We start from the raw sequence: 15,380 nt of genomic DNA on the forward strand, positions 1-15,380 counted from the left end.
TAAAGTTCCCATCCAATATAGCTATAAAATCGTAACACCTTAAAAATGCCGCAAGTATTAGCTAGAGGATCTCTGCTTGTTAGATACTGAGGCAACAAAATCACTGGTTGAGATTAGAGAGATTAGAGCCACTGGTTTTCTAGCCAGCTTTTAGTTAAGTCTTAATAAACAAAAGAGGGGTAATTTATTATATCATAAATGATTAAGTATGTTAACAAACATGGTGATGCAAGGTCCTTTTTGTTTAGACCCCTCTGGGAATAACAACGTACATATATATCAGGATTGCAGATTTGCACAGTTTTTCTAAGATCCACAACATGATTTATTTAATATGACTTATGCTATTGAAATACTGTCTCAACTGAATTTAAAATTCAACTACCTATATTTGAAATGATATTAAAAGATTAGTATGTTTAAATAAGTATTTCTTAGTGAACTTTAAAGTATTTCTCCAGAGATGTAGAAAACAGAAATAAGAGATTTTGTTACATTCTTGATTCCTTGCTCCATTAAGGTTTTATCACTTTAAAGTTGACCTGTGACCTTCACAGTTGTGGTTAATTCTCTAATACATAGTTAGTAACTATGAGAGGGTAGAGAATAGGCTTAGATTAGAGATGGCAACCAATAGTGAGATACGTGAGGAGCCAGGAAAATTTATCTCAGTATTTATCTGGAAAAAAACAACCCAACATTTGAAAGCATAGCATTGATATGGTATAAAATTTAGCCAACATAATTTGTTAGCACATTCCCATTTTCCATTTAATCATTTTTTAGAAGTTGACGCAAACACTGTGACTGTAAAATCAAAATGTTTTTGTCATTTTGAAATTAAGTGTACATCAGATTAGATGCAGATTTCAAACAGATCAGTGTTTGCCATCACAGTGAGCTGTACTTGGGACCTATTGCTTGGGACCTCCACGATTAGCATAGTACATCATCATTCTGTATTTTCCAAGTGTTTCAATTTTTCTTTGTTTTTTGAAGGATTGTAAGATCCCAGAATTAAATGGCTCTAACAGAAATGTTAGATTTAAAATTAAGTGGTTCACTACATTGCCACTGTTGCTTTTCCAGCAAAGGAGGAGGTAGATCACAGAACAAAATACCTCAATCGATATAGCTGGTAGGAGTGCTTCAGGACAGAAAGGTGTGCATAGCTGGTATGGTGTTAGAACAGTGTATTGCAGAAGACCACTGAGGATCAATATACAGTGTTTACCTTTGAGTAGACCGAAGAACTGTGTTATTTAATTGTTATCTATGGCCTTATTCCTTCTGCAGGCCCAAATTTTGTGATACCCTTTTCCTCCTCCAATAAAAATATAAAAGCATGAGATTTTTATATTAAGCTATTATCTTTACACTTTTAGACACATTTTTTATTTATGATAATCTTCTTATTGGCTTAGAGATTCATTATACAGAATTTTCCATGTTTCTCATAAAAGTTGTGCTATTTAGTAGAGACCTAGGATATCAACAACAGTCAAAATTGTAAGGGCCAGGATTTCACTTTATATTACATTACTTGTCAGAAACTAAGGAACAATAGTGGTTTAGGACAACATTTTCTTCCATAAAAATAATTGCAAATGTATCAGACCAAACAGATAACAGCTGATACCCTTGCTCAAGTTTTTGCTTTTTTCTTTTATGCAACTCGTTGTAAACAAATAAATAGTATCAGATATATGCAACAATGCGTACAATTTTTAGACCAAGAATCATGCTAAGGGTTAGACGTTGTCTTTCATATGTGGTAGAGCTACATTAAATTAAGCTTATATATATGAGAGAGGCCTGAGATAAAATATTACCTCTGTTGATTCCACCTCTAGAAGGCGAAGTCTTTTACAGGACTTGCTGCTGCCTGCTGTACCTCCATCGTAGGAGGGGTGCTTCCCTGAGGCATTATAACACAAAGTGTGTCATTTCCTTGTAAGCTAGTTTATTTGACCAGAACAGTCTGTAGTGCTTAGATTACCCTGCTCCAGGTTAAGTGGTCATGGGGAGACTGTTTACTGCAGCACATATACACTCTTAGGTCTGAACGCTGGTACTTTCTCAGTCAACACCCGTGGTTTTAGGCACGAGAATCCAAAGCAATCCAATCCACGCTCGAAGGAGATCTGTGTTACCACCAGGGCTGCCTCCGACACAGCAGCGTGCCACACAGTGCTGCCATATCTCATGGTCCATGTCACATAAACCGCCGTTCACACCATGCCTCTTATCGGTGTGCTTCACAAGCAGGGCATGCACAGGGAGCCTCACGCCGAGCAAAAACCACAGCCTGTGCAGGCTGAACCCAGTCATAAGGAAGTAAACCAGAGACAGCCTAACTGCAGCACTTGCAGATGAAGGCAGAGAATTTAAAGCTAGCAAGCAGTTGTTTGTTTGTTTACTTATTTATTCCAAGTGTGCCAGACAGGATGTCACAGTTACTTCCAAAGCATATCACTGAAACCTGAGCAACTGTAACAACTACAGACCCTTCACACTTGAATAGTTTCCCTACCTTAAATTTCTTAATTTCTTAAATTTATACTTTATTTTTCTAGTTCCAATTTTCTGGAGGGCAGAGAGGGAAGAGCAGAATTTTGGAATGGACTGTAGGTAAAATTTAATACTTAGAAACTTTCAGAAAACTTGGAAATTTTTTTAGGTCTGAATACTCATTGTAGTTTTTATTTTAAAAGATGCAGTTGCTATTTCATATTCCTATTGTGTGGAGTGGAAGTAACAGATAATCTTGAATTCTTCTGAAAATCAGACTAAATCACATAATTTCTGTGCAGTAATAGAAAAAAAAATAACGTAAACTCATGCACAGCATTTTCAAACATTAGTGGAGTGGTAGGATCTAGACAATGTGTAGCTATTAAATCAATAATCCAGACATCGAGGGAATTCCCCAGACAGCTGTTGGATTTTTCTCCCTAATCAGTAATAATAATCCAATGGTGTTTGTAATGGCACGACTGCATATCAGAACGTATTTTTGTGGTGATATTTCCTCATGTGTCTCTAATGGCTCCCTGAAATACAAAGATGACCAAGTATTATTAATTGCCTGTATTTCTTATGAAAAAGCTGCTAGCTGAGCTGTTTGGATATATGAAGTCTGCAAAAAATCTTTAGACCTTACTGACAAATACCCGAAGCTGGTTTACCGTCAGTGTAGCCTGGTGTCTTTTGTTTTCTAGCAGAATGACCCTGATGGATGTTAGTTGCTTGTGTCAAGTTTTGTGTGGCAGAAGTTGGGGAGGTGTGTGAGAACTGAGCAAGCAGATTTTGAGGGACAACGGGCCCGGGGGATGGGCAAGCTGACCTAATAAGTCTCTTCCATCTCCAGTGTCTCCGGTTTTGCTTTCATATGGATTTCAGTGCAATGGAAACGTTTATTCTGTTTCTAGTATCTGTGTAGACATATAAAATACCTAATTTCTAGGCTACTCTAAGTTATTTTTTATATATAGCTATAACCAGCATACTTAGGCTATTCAGATTGCTATTTAAAAATACAAACATTTTTCTTTGTTCTTCTCTGCTTCGCTGCACTATTGGGGCTTACTTATTTCAGTGTCATCCTTCCTAACCTAATCCAAACAATAACCTTGGCTCAACAATTTAAACATATTGAATCCCCAACCAGAGTAGTTTTCCCTAGTAATACTCTGATTACAGCAGCTTTTATGTCTGAACAGGAAAGGACCTTAAACACTAAATCTCATCAGCACTGTAAAAAATAAGTGGTGAGCATCAGTCACATTTTCTTGAAATACTACAAGTCTTTCTTGAGGCCTAATCCTTTAATCTCTGGATTTTGGGCACTTCTGTTCTGATTACTAGGGATCAAAAGGTTTGGCAAATACTCTTCAGACCACTCTTCAAAGTGGCCACTGTAATATTACCAGGTTGTTACGACAGTTGTATGATTTTTCATTGTAGTAGTAGCTGGCATTTTTGGAAAAAACAGAGAAGCTGGTTTATCAATGCAAAAGTCTGCCACATTGAAAATTAATTAAAAAGCACATGGTCCTCCCATACGGTGGTTCAGAGGATTTCAGAACATGGCAACATCAAAGCTAAAGGGAAATATCCTTCACTGATGATGGGAATTCCTCCTGCTGTGTGAGATGCAACATTTTCTAATGGAGGGTACCCTTAAAGGGCTGCTGCAACATACATAAATGCTGTTTTCCTAGCTTGTTCCCAAAGCTACAAAGTAATAACTCATTTCACTGAAACTAGAACTCTTACACCATTTCCTACCTGAAATACTGTCACGTTTGAAGTTACATTAGGAAAAAAGAAAGAATTTTGCATGTCATCCATACACCAAAATCAGTGCTTAGATCCTGCTACCGGATAGTTTTGTCAAATGTTCATGGGTCTGTTCTGGAAGTAGGGTTTTTCCCTAAATGAGGTGATTTCCTCATCCTGTTTCAAACAAAGGATACGGAAGTTGAAAAAATCAGTGACTCCTCCTCCCCCAGTTTCATTTTACTTATTGCAAACTAGAATAAAACTGGGCTAAGTATTTTTCCCTATATTTGATCACCAGGACTCCTAAAGACTGTCCCTTTACATGTTAGATCTCCATCTAAAAAAACCAACCCCATCTCACTTAAATTTAAGACAGTTAAGAAGCTGCTTTTGAGAAGAAATCACTCACTCTTCAACAGAGAGGCATGCCATTGACCCGGCAGATAAAAAAAACCCCACAACAATCTTGTCACCTAGATGCAGAACCTTGCAGTTACAACAGGAGTAAGTACAAATCTACCTGTGCTCTTCCTGTTCATCACAGCCTTTGTTAGGGGTCTACATTTATTGTTCCTCTCATGTGGTTGTCGGTAAGAAATCCAGTCGTGTATTTAGAACCAAAAACCCTACAGCCTGAAAGAGCCAAATACTCTTCTGCACTTTTCATGAATATTTTAATTTGCATAGGTGTGTCGCCACTTGTGTCCAATTCCTCTTCACTTGGAAGAATGTGTTCCCCTACATAGCATAAAATTAATTTAGAAAACACTTTTTCATACTGTTGCTTTCATGGGATGTGCCACATTGTATATCTGAGTGTGCATATCAAGGGTGAATGCAGATAAGGTCTTTCAAAATTACTTTGCTGTGTTGACAATGCCACAACAGATCTGGCCTTTACTATCAACTTGCATATTTTTATTAATTTTTCATTCAGTGCGGAGTAAGACATGATGGTTCTAAAATATTCAGTGAACACAGTGTGGCATCACCAAACAAATTAATATTATATAACAAGTACAAACAAGTTCTAACATTTCCAGTGTGTCAATGTTAGCATTCAATGTTAGTCTTAAACTGGAATACCACATGCTTGGGCATTTGCTTGTTCAATGTTGCTTGATAAAAGAAATGCTAATTCAGTTTACATTGCCAGTTCAGCCCTTGGCTTCCCTGCTAATGCTTACTCTCTATCAGAAAACTTGTTTCAGTGTAATAAAATGTAAAAGTCAACCTACATGTCCCTGTGTGAACCACCTGGATGAATGCACTTGACACGTTAGTGCATTTCCGCATTGGAAAATCATTTCAGCTTAGGGGAGGTACAAACTTTTTCACTAACTGTAGTAAAAGATGTGTAACTCAGTGCCGGCTGGGAGGAGAGCATTAGTTTGTTATCTTTTGCCTGTTTTCATAAACAAATGCTGACAGCAATTGTTGTTACTGCAGAGCCAGCAGAAATTCATAGGGGTTTTCTTTTTGTTGTTCTGCCACACAAAAAAGAAATGTTATTTTAACAACAGAATGTTTGAGAGCTTTTAAAAATACAAGTCCTTATTTTTAGGCATGCTGAGCCCCCCCCAGTTGCCATTGAAGTTGGCTCTTGCTGCAGATGCCCCACAGCACTCTAAGGAGTCCCTCAGATTGGAGGTCCAAGACCAACATTAGGGAACATCTTTTATGTGAGGATGGCCACCAGGAGAAGCACAGGGGCTTTTGTTTTCTATACATGAACTCAAATTGCACTGACTCTTTTGACAGGTACATACATCGATTGTGTTCCTAAACTTGGTCAAGGCCACAGCAGTTGGCCTTAATAGTAATGTGCGAATTAGCTTAAACTGAAGCAGGGCTTCTCTAATGAGAATTGCTTTGTGAAAGGGAATGTGGAGGTAAGATTTGGACGTAACTACTCTGAGACAATTGGGCACAGCAAAACATCTGTCTTTTGAAGAAACTACCCATGGCAAAAATGGCCCTGGACTGAATACTGAGCTAAATTCCCAGGCTAGGTCCATCTGACAGAGATCTAAAGGTTTCTGTTGTGTGGTTACAATGAGTTTTTTCTCTTAGAGCAGCTGAGGTTTTCCCAGGATTCATACCTCAGCAGGTAACAGTTAACAGATAACTGAGAAGGCCTTCTGGAAAAAAAAATAAACCCAAAACACAGAAGATTTCAAATCCCTGAAAAAAGCAAATACATAAATACAAAATGTATTAGTCGCATGCACAAACATAGTGGGAAAATGCCCTTGCTTCCGTCCTATCACCCTTTACTGTCCTCTTTCCCAAAAGTTCAATCCCTACTTTAATTTAGGTGTTGTATATTCATTGAGCGTTATAGGACAGATGTACAAGCAATGTAGTGGCAGGTAAAGGCTGTGCATTCCTTTAAAATTTATTGTCCTCTGATTTATTAGCATTATTAAATGAATGTCTGTGTTCAAATGCTCTGAACCTTTGGTTAACAAGACAGGAGAGAAGAAAAACTGGCTGATGTTAGTTTTAAATGCATCAGCTTTTATGCCTTTGGCTGTCCTGAGTAAAAAGAGCACTCCAAAGGCATTTAATTTCAAAGACTAGGTTGTGAATTCTTTTCCCTAAAACCTGATCAAAAGAAAAAGATCCATTGGAATGGCTGTTTTGTTTACTTAGATTTGGACATTCTCCTCCAGTGTTGGCAACTCAGATTTTGCAAGATCTTGCCACTGCATAAGAAGCAGAAAGTGGAATGTAGAGATGAAAGCATATGTTTGCTATCAAAGAAAAGTTGAATTCTCACTGTAAACAGATAGCTCGAACAGTAAAAATATTAATTGTAAAATTATTGCTGGTATCAGTAAATTAAAAACCTTATGCTTAAGCATTAAGTGAAAAGTTGCATTTAATAATTTTTTAAATGCAAAAATGAGCATATTAAACAGCTGTGGTTATAAACATGATTTTGTAGTGCTTCTTTTCATTGTATATTGAGTCTTAAAATGTATTTAAGTAGAGTTAAAACTTAAAAAAAATAAAATTCTAGGTTGAGATTGTCATAAACTTGTGTCATACCTCCAGAATGGTGAGTTCATTTCTGTGAGGATCACCTATCATTTCTTAAGCAGGCTGAACTAACAGCTGTATTGCAGATTATAGTCTTCATGCAAGCGTAAAGTCCAAAAGTGCACTAAAAACTACCACAGAGCTGATACTGTGAAACACAAAAAGCCGCTCTGCTCACTGCAAAGGCATTATTTATAGAGGAAGTCATTACCTCTGACGTGAATTTTAATGCCTTCAGTGACAACAAACATATTGAGACTCTTTTCTTAGGGACTATCTTGTTAAAAGTAACGTGTGATGCTGGTCATGTAAAGTTGCAGAAGTCTGTTAATTAATCTTATTTTAAATATTAGAAGACTAATTAATTCAATTAAAAGAGGAATAGTTTCAATTTGAAATCATATTAAGGAGATGTTGAGTGCAATAAAATCATCTTAATATTTTCTAATAAGCTAACTCTTAGCAGAGGACTACAGGTTTCTGAGACAGTGTCAAACCCTCAGGAGTTTGCTCACAGCATTCCTGTTTTCTGTTTTGCTGTATAACAAACTTGCTGGTAACTCACGTGTGTTGTTCTGCTCCATTCCCCGGCCTGAGGCACAGTAAAATAGTGTCTGTCCGATGCACAGAGGAAATCAGAGAAGGAACTTTCTCTGACTGGTTTGGGAGATGATGCTAGAGATCACATGAACAGAGGAAAACAGATCCCCAGAAAGGGTTGTCAGAGCTCATTTAGCCTTGGTGAATGATCTAAAGAAAGGGTCTCCAAAGTCGAAGCGGGACAGCAGATAGCTGTTGAGAGTCTAGCACTTCACCTGTGTGAGAGCGATGAGTAGAGTTAATGGAGGTTTGCCTGATGACTGTCTTTCAAATCAGATACAGGGAAAGGCAAAGAGAAGAAATCACTTAACCACTTAACCTGGCAAATTAAGGACTGGAAAAACCTTTGTAACATACTGCTTATGAAAGAGCAAAAAAGCAGGTAGTGGCAGTAAAAAATAAGTTCCTTTTTCTCTTTGAAGTCAGTACAGCAATCATACATCCCTTCCCTGTGCTGTCCGGGCACCATGACTAAGTGCTGGCCTGTAGTAGAAAAACCACCTCCACTAAGGTTGTGGTTTATTTTCCATGTAGCCTTTCCAACTGTGTTGACATTAACCATAAAGCTGCACATAATGTTATTCCATGCCACGTATAATTGTGTTTTTCCTTATGCGGTCAGCTGTCCAGTGGGAAATGAAAATAAACTGCCTCTTTTCTGGACCGCGTTGAGCAACCATTAGCTAAGTGCCGACCACTTGCGTGTCTGAGCATTCAGTGTGTTACAGCGCAGCGTCCAGGTTTGTCAGTGGAGTTTTACACAGCTACCCATGTGATGATGGCAGTTGCTGATCTGAGGGGGCTACGCTAAAAAAGCACTACTTGTGTAAAACTGAAAACATATTTTTCTCAACTTGAATAATATTTTTGTAGATCTTGTCTGACAAAGATTTGAGCTTTGTTGGAGATTTATTCTAATGTTGGAACTCTGTTTCAGGAAAGTGAGTAAGCTTTTATATAGTGCTAAGCATGTGAGCTGTTATCTAATTACATTGCTGGATCAGATTTCTAAATTTTTTTCATCTCCTTTTGAATGGAAATTGATCCATCTTCTGAAATACTGCTCATGCTAATCAAAACATATTTATTTTTCCAGAAAGACATGCTAGTTGAGTTAATATTTGCCTTTAAAGTTTGGTTTCTCCTGGCAGAGGGAATAGTTTAAATTATGTCTGGGTTACAGTAGAACAAATTTCATAATGAACATATAAGAGATGGGAGAAGCATATCTAGCATTCCTGCAAGTAATATGAAGCACCTTATTTTATTGTTTGATCTATGTCTGTGCTGTACTGTTCGGGATCAATAAGATTTCTTCTTTTGCTTTAAATCTTTTCCTAATGTTTCAATCACCCAAATTATTTATCCTTTAAATTGGTAACATGGTATGAAACCATACTGTCTCTTTCCAAGTTCTTTTAGAATTTACTTTTATACATGAGTTTAGCTTGATTTAAAAAAAAAAACCCAATGTTAAGGTTAGCCCTTTCCAACCTGTACTCCTTCACTTGCTGTACTTACTTTTCAAATTTTTTCTATTCTGCATGTTATTTTTGTGGCAGAGACCATGATGTAGAGACCACCTTTGAGACTGGTGCTGTGTGGTCTATAGTCTTTGCAATGTGTTTTGCAGTCATTGGCACAGGGTAGACCTGAGCTCAGTAACTCAGCTTGTCACTCGTGCTGTGACATTTGTGTCTAGGTGGCTTTAACCTTTTACTCTTAAAACATTTAATTGTTACCACTTCTGGTTCAGCTCCGTAAGAGCACTAGTCTATGGGCAGTTGATGTAACAACCAAGCTTTTGTCTTCCAGGTCAACTAGTATTTAGACATTCATCACAAAAGCAGCCAGAATAGTGGTGGAAACGGTGAGAAATTACTCCTTTGGTCGAGGGAGAAAAACTGAGGAATGGAACCAGTGTTTCATTATCTAAAACACCAGAGAGTGCTGACACTGAATCTGTTAGCACATGGGCACAGTTTGAGAAGAACCGCTATCATGCCCAAATTTCCATGGCATCTGCTCATAATAGTCCCTCTTTCTCACTAAAACCCCAAGGTTTTGGTGCTCTTCCTGAATTTGTTCTCTGGTGAAAACTACGTATCTTAAAATCTGGATGCAGCTGAACTCTGACTAAGGCCGATCCATTCATTTGTTTGTTTGTACTTTGACCAAAGGATTACATTGACAGTTTCCCAGGATCCAAAAATTGTATTTAATCTGTTTACAGAGCTACATACGTTGTTTGAATGAGAAAGAAGGAAATGAAAGTGGCCATATCTACATCAGCCGGTAGCTGTTCACAGGAAGCAGCAATTACTGCCTAGCCCTTGTCCCCGGGAAAGCCCTCCCGATTGCTACACCTGCCACGTACTGTGTGCTGCACGGACGTGCAGTGTCACCACCCAGAATATCAAAAAAGCATCAGAGAGCAATAAAAACTGATACACAGGAGCAGAATAATAGGAATTAGAATAATTCCTATGTGGACTTAACTGGTTGTGGTTTCACTTGCAATTGTCAAACTGAGCTAAATGGGCAAGCGAAGGAATGTGTATTTGTAATCAGTGGCTGTGCACTTGCAGCGAAGGAGAGACAACAGCACTGCACATGCAGACAGTAACACCCCTTTCACATCCACTCAGCCTGTACAGTAGCCTGTATTTTTCCTCTTTTGCTTTTTTTGGTCGCAGCTCACACATCTGTGAATCATTCAAGGGGAAAGTTTGAGAGATGCTATGTGTCAGGTCAATCCAGGTTCATTCACTGTATGTCCTTAGAAAGCCAGAAACATGGTGTGTAAACAACGGGGGAGGGGAAGGGGAGGTTTAACCAGACAACCAGGGTTAATCTTTTCTTTCAATATTGCATATAATTTGGTTTTCTGATTACTCACTACAGTTACATTTTCTTTAATTCAGTTACACAAACACAGCAGCCAATTAATATTCCTGCACTCTGTGTGTTGTGAAGGTTGCACAGAGAAAACCTTTGTTATTTTTCTGGTGCTGAAGGAGCTGTTCAAGTTAAACCGTATTCCTCTACACAGCAACAGCGAAGTAAATGACAACATTAATTCAATCCAGAATGCTTGATAAATTGAGAGGGGTTGTTTACCTAGTGTATGAAAAAGTCTCTTGGGGATGGGTTTTATGGCGATCTGCATAGTCATCCATCTTCCTATACTGTCTGTGCTCATGTTTGTGAGTAAAGCATATACAGTAATTTAGCATTCAGATAATCCCACAGCTATAATCCAGACAGATTTAGCTCAAATTTCTCCAGGATTTCTATTATCTAGATTTAGCAGTGTGGTATTGACTGGATATTTTAAATTGCTGCAAATGCTTTTTTTTTTCTACAATAAACAACATATTTTGATGTTCTCATAATTGAAGCTGTGGATTCTTCCTGACATTACCCACACATAAAAATCTATCTTTGTGAGGACAGTGATTGCACAGCTGGAGCATGGTTTTAATGGATTCCAGCTATTTGACTACATACCACATGAGATCATACAATGTTGATATGAAAATCAGTGTAACATATATGAAAGTACTAATGAGGATAATTTGAAGAACATTCATCTCCACACATCACCTATTTGAAAATGAAATCAACTGCTTCGATTTTAATAATGTTTTACTACAGTATATTAGACAATATAGCAATATAGAGCCTGGCTGTCTTACAGCACTTCTTGTAAGTAGATCAGAGCTTTTATTGTTTTCATTTTCCTCAGACAGAACTTCTAGTCTTCCTCGCTCAGCAGTTTTGAGGAAAAGAGGGAGTCCAGGGGGAGAGAGAGCATCATTATCCGCATGAAATGAGAGGATATTAAGTTCAAGCGCACTGGGTACCTTTCACAGCAGACCACCCTTTGTCATATGTTCCTCTGATTAATTGCAAATGTATTCAAGGGAGCAGAGCAGACACTGTAGAGATAATTATATATATTATTCTATAAGAATAGAGATATTCTTATACCAAAAATGCCAGCCCTCACACTTGCTAGCACTGGTGGAGCTGCAGGAGTAAGGATGCTTATGTGGGAAATTTTTAGGAGGCAAGTATACTGTGGGGAAAATTGTAAAGCTGTTTCTTTTACCCAAGTAGCTTGAGTGAGAGTGTCTGAACCGAGGCAAACTGCAGAGCAGGGCAGTGCATGCACTGTGCTCTGCCTAGTGATTGTGTTGCAAATGCACAAAGTACATTATTCACCCCCAGGCCAGACCTTCTAGGAGGAGGCTTGTGCACACTTGACAATAATCTGATACTCAGATTACATCATCCATAAGCGTCTGAGAAATTAAATAAGAAAACCACTTGGAAATGTTTGGAAAACAAACTCTTTACCATTTGTGGGATTTCAGATGCCTTGTGTCGTATTTTTGCTCCCTGAACTGGAGGATTTAGATACCAATTCACTAGGTGAATTCAGGTATGCTGCTCCTGGAAGCACCTCCTTCGTGCTGCGTTTCAGATACCTTCTCTGTGCGATACTGCCCGCCCCAATAACTGTAAAAATCTTAAGAGGGATTTTCAATGTGAAGAAAGAGGCTCATTTAATCAGTTATTATAAAGCTGTTCCAGGTAAGGCATTTATTTGCTTAGTCCCCAAACTGCAGGTTTGCCAGAACGATGCAAAAAAATCCCTCCAAAAACCAACACCAAAACTGATTTTTTTTAAAAAAACAAGCACGAATAAGAGTTTTATAGCTAACAATCATACTTCTGGGTAGAAAACTTCTGAAAGAAATATGCCGCATCTATGTGGCAGTACTTTTGGTTTCATACTCACTGAGTTATTTGCAATACTATAGCAACTGGGTTTCAGAAGCAGCATCGCTTACGTACTTGCAACAAAAAAGAAACAGAGCATTCACTTGCCTCGCTCCAATGCCCCTACTAAAGCGGCAAGCCTGCACTATCGCACTAAAAGCCCCCACTTGTGGCCTGAGAAATCACATTTAGGCTGAAATATCTATCAATATCCAAGTTTGATCCCCAGTAAGTCAGAACTATGAAGCTATAATGCCAGTGAGATGGAAAAGCAATCCGATAGCTCTTAAACTGCTCTTTCTTCCAGACGGTGGTGCCTGGGGCACCAGCTGTTGAAACCGGGAGTTTTCAAGCCCCAGTTCTCTTCTTTCTCAAAAGAATTTCCTTAAACCCCTAAAAAGTGGCATCAAAAAACCACAGATGAGCAAAAGAGTTTAAAATGGACCTGACATAAGTATGTCTTAGTTGCTTCTTTATTTGAACAGAAGTATAAATCAATGTAAAGTTTTACAGTCAGTGTCTGAGGAAGTTGCAGATGGACCCACAGGCCTTCCCATTGCTGCTCAGCTCACTAGTTGGAGTCTGGTTGCCTGCTTTTTTTTCCTTTGGGATTTTTTTTTTATCCTAGTATATCCTGATGTCTCATTCAGCAATTATTTTGAATGATGCTGAGGACACTTTTCCTCACTCCTTTTTGGATTTTCACTTGCTAATGCAAACGCATCTCAAAATATCATCTTCCCAAGTTATTAGATCCAGGGCTTGACGATGCATGCTGGGCTTAGTTGAAGTATCAAACCAGCAAAGAAAGACCAAGAAACGAAATAGCACCATGTAAATATTGACAGATTGTTTTTATGTCTAGGCTATAATTATTCTTCATTAATTTGTCTATGTTTTCAGAAAGAAGGGAGGAAATTTGAAAAGCAGAGTAGTATTTTTTTACAACGCGCAACTGTTGTAAAACTGTGTGCTGTGATTGTAGAATTTCCTATTCAAGAAAGGCCTCAAAATGAAAAAAATTCACAACAAAAAAATCTGAAAATATCTTACAGTGAGGCAAGTCTGGTATGTTTAAAAGTAACATCAGTGTGTTCTGTGTCTGCATCTGTAATTTGAGATTAAATATATTGCGGATAAGGTTAAAAACATAATCTTTTCTAACCACCTACCAGGCATTTATGCAGTATATTGTTTCCTTTTTGACAGTTAAATTACTAGTAATAAAGCTCTGTATCTCTGCCATGACAGTGTTTGTCCTCTAACATGGTTGTGCAACTGCATCATCTGCTATAAGCTGCACCAGTACAATAAGGGCAGAATCTGGGCCTTGTAGCATTTAGTTAATCACTCTGCGTGCCATTAGCAGAGCTGATACCTTTCTGTCCCCTCCCCGGAGGAATAAAGCAACTCAAACTACTCAGTTGCTGCAATTCTGAAAACAGATTTTCCATGCAAGAAGTTGCCATCTGCACAACCATCCTTTTCCTCTTCAAGTAGCGAACAGCCAGAAGGTACTGAGCCCCCTCTCCGCCTTGCAGAAGGAAGAATCTCAGACATGGCTTCGGTAGCTGGGCCCTGCTGTTTTTTTAACCCATTGAGGTATTTTCTAAAGATGCTCTTATTTCCGTGTGCTTGGCTGGTGTTATGGTGACCATGAGCGAGGATATCGAGTTACTGGTATGGGAGCAGCTCTGCCAGGAAGCCAGAGGGCATGTTCAGTGCAAACTGTTTTTAGAAGCCTAAACAGGCACAGCTCTATGTTGGGTGCCTGCTATGTTAATAAAAGGACTAATCATTACTTCTCCTACCTCCTAAAGGTGGAAGAACACAGCCTGTGTCTGAGAAAAGTCTTGCTCCTGGGTTGTTGTCACACTTGGCTAATTGGCCCTTACAGCACCATCTGAATAGCAGTATTCTCAAACTGGAGTTAGACAGTCAGATTTTTGAGTTGGGATCTGCTAGAATTTGGGGGGAGGACTTTTTAAAAACTGAAAGCAGAGAAATTAAGAAAAGAAGCAAGCAAGCAAGCAAGCAAATGCCCTATCCTTCCCAACATGGGAACTTTTAATGAACGCAATGCAATCAACTCATTCTAGGGGTTAAAGCAAAACTGAAGAGCAGAGGGAAAGCTGCCCCTCCTTCCTTTCTTCCCAATGTTGAGAGAGATCTGTTCCTTGCTTTGTGAAGGACAGAAAATTATCTGCCTCAGAAAAATTGAGCTAGGAAGGTGACCTACTGATTTATTTATTTTAGTCTTTGCATAGTGGTATAAAACATTCAGCTGCAAAGTTCACTGTTTTGTAAACTGAGCTGCTCCACTAGAGGTTATTAAGATTAAAACCGCAGCAAAACTCTGAGCACTATCCCAAAAGGTAAAGGCCAGGTTTCTATTCATTATAATTCCCCATGCTTTCCTCCTATCCCCAGATGATATCAGTTGTAAAATGGCAGCTTTTATCTATATTTCCACAATTTGACACCTAATATTTATTAAAAAGCTATTTAAATATATCAATCATCTTTTAGGTTCACTTAAAAATAGCAGAGGACACGAAGTGCTCTGTCGTACTGGAGTTTATAGCTTAGTCTGCTTTGCTTTTGAATTGTTAGAGAAATGTTAGAAGCCTGATAGTATGGAAATAGCTGTTTCTTGGCTGTAT

At 38.4% G+C, this 15,380-nt stretch overlaps 1 protein-coding gene across 1 annotated transcript in view; it reads left to right on the plus strand.

Annotated features, from left to right (window-relative positions):
* Window positions 1-8,200: 8,200 nt before the first annotated feature.
* RFX7 (regulatory factor X7) overlaps window positions 8,201-15,380 on the plus strand; it is a 65,036-nt gene continuing 57,856 nt past the window's right edge. The window contains exons 1-2 of the mRNA XM_080396685.1: window positions 8,201-8,311; window positions 10,163-14,319. The gene's annotated coding sequence lies outside the window, so the exon portion shown is untranslated. The remainder of the gene's footprint in view (window positions 8,312-10,162; window positions 14,320-15,380) is intronic.

This window comes from Falco punctatus (assembly GCF_963210335.1).
Source record: "Falco punctatus genome assembly, chromosome: 7".
NCBI classification, from domain to species: Eukaryota; Metazoa; Chordata; class Aves; order Falconiformes; family Falconidae; genus Falco; species Falco punctatus.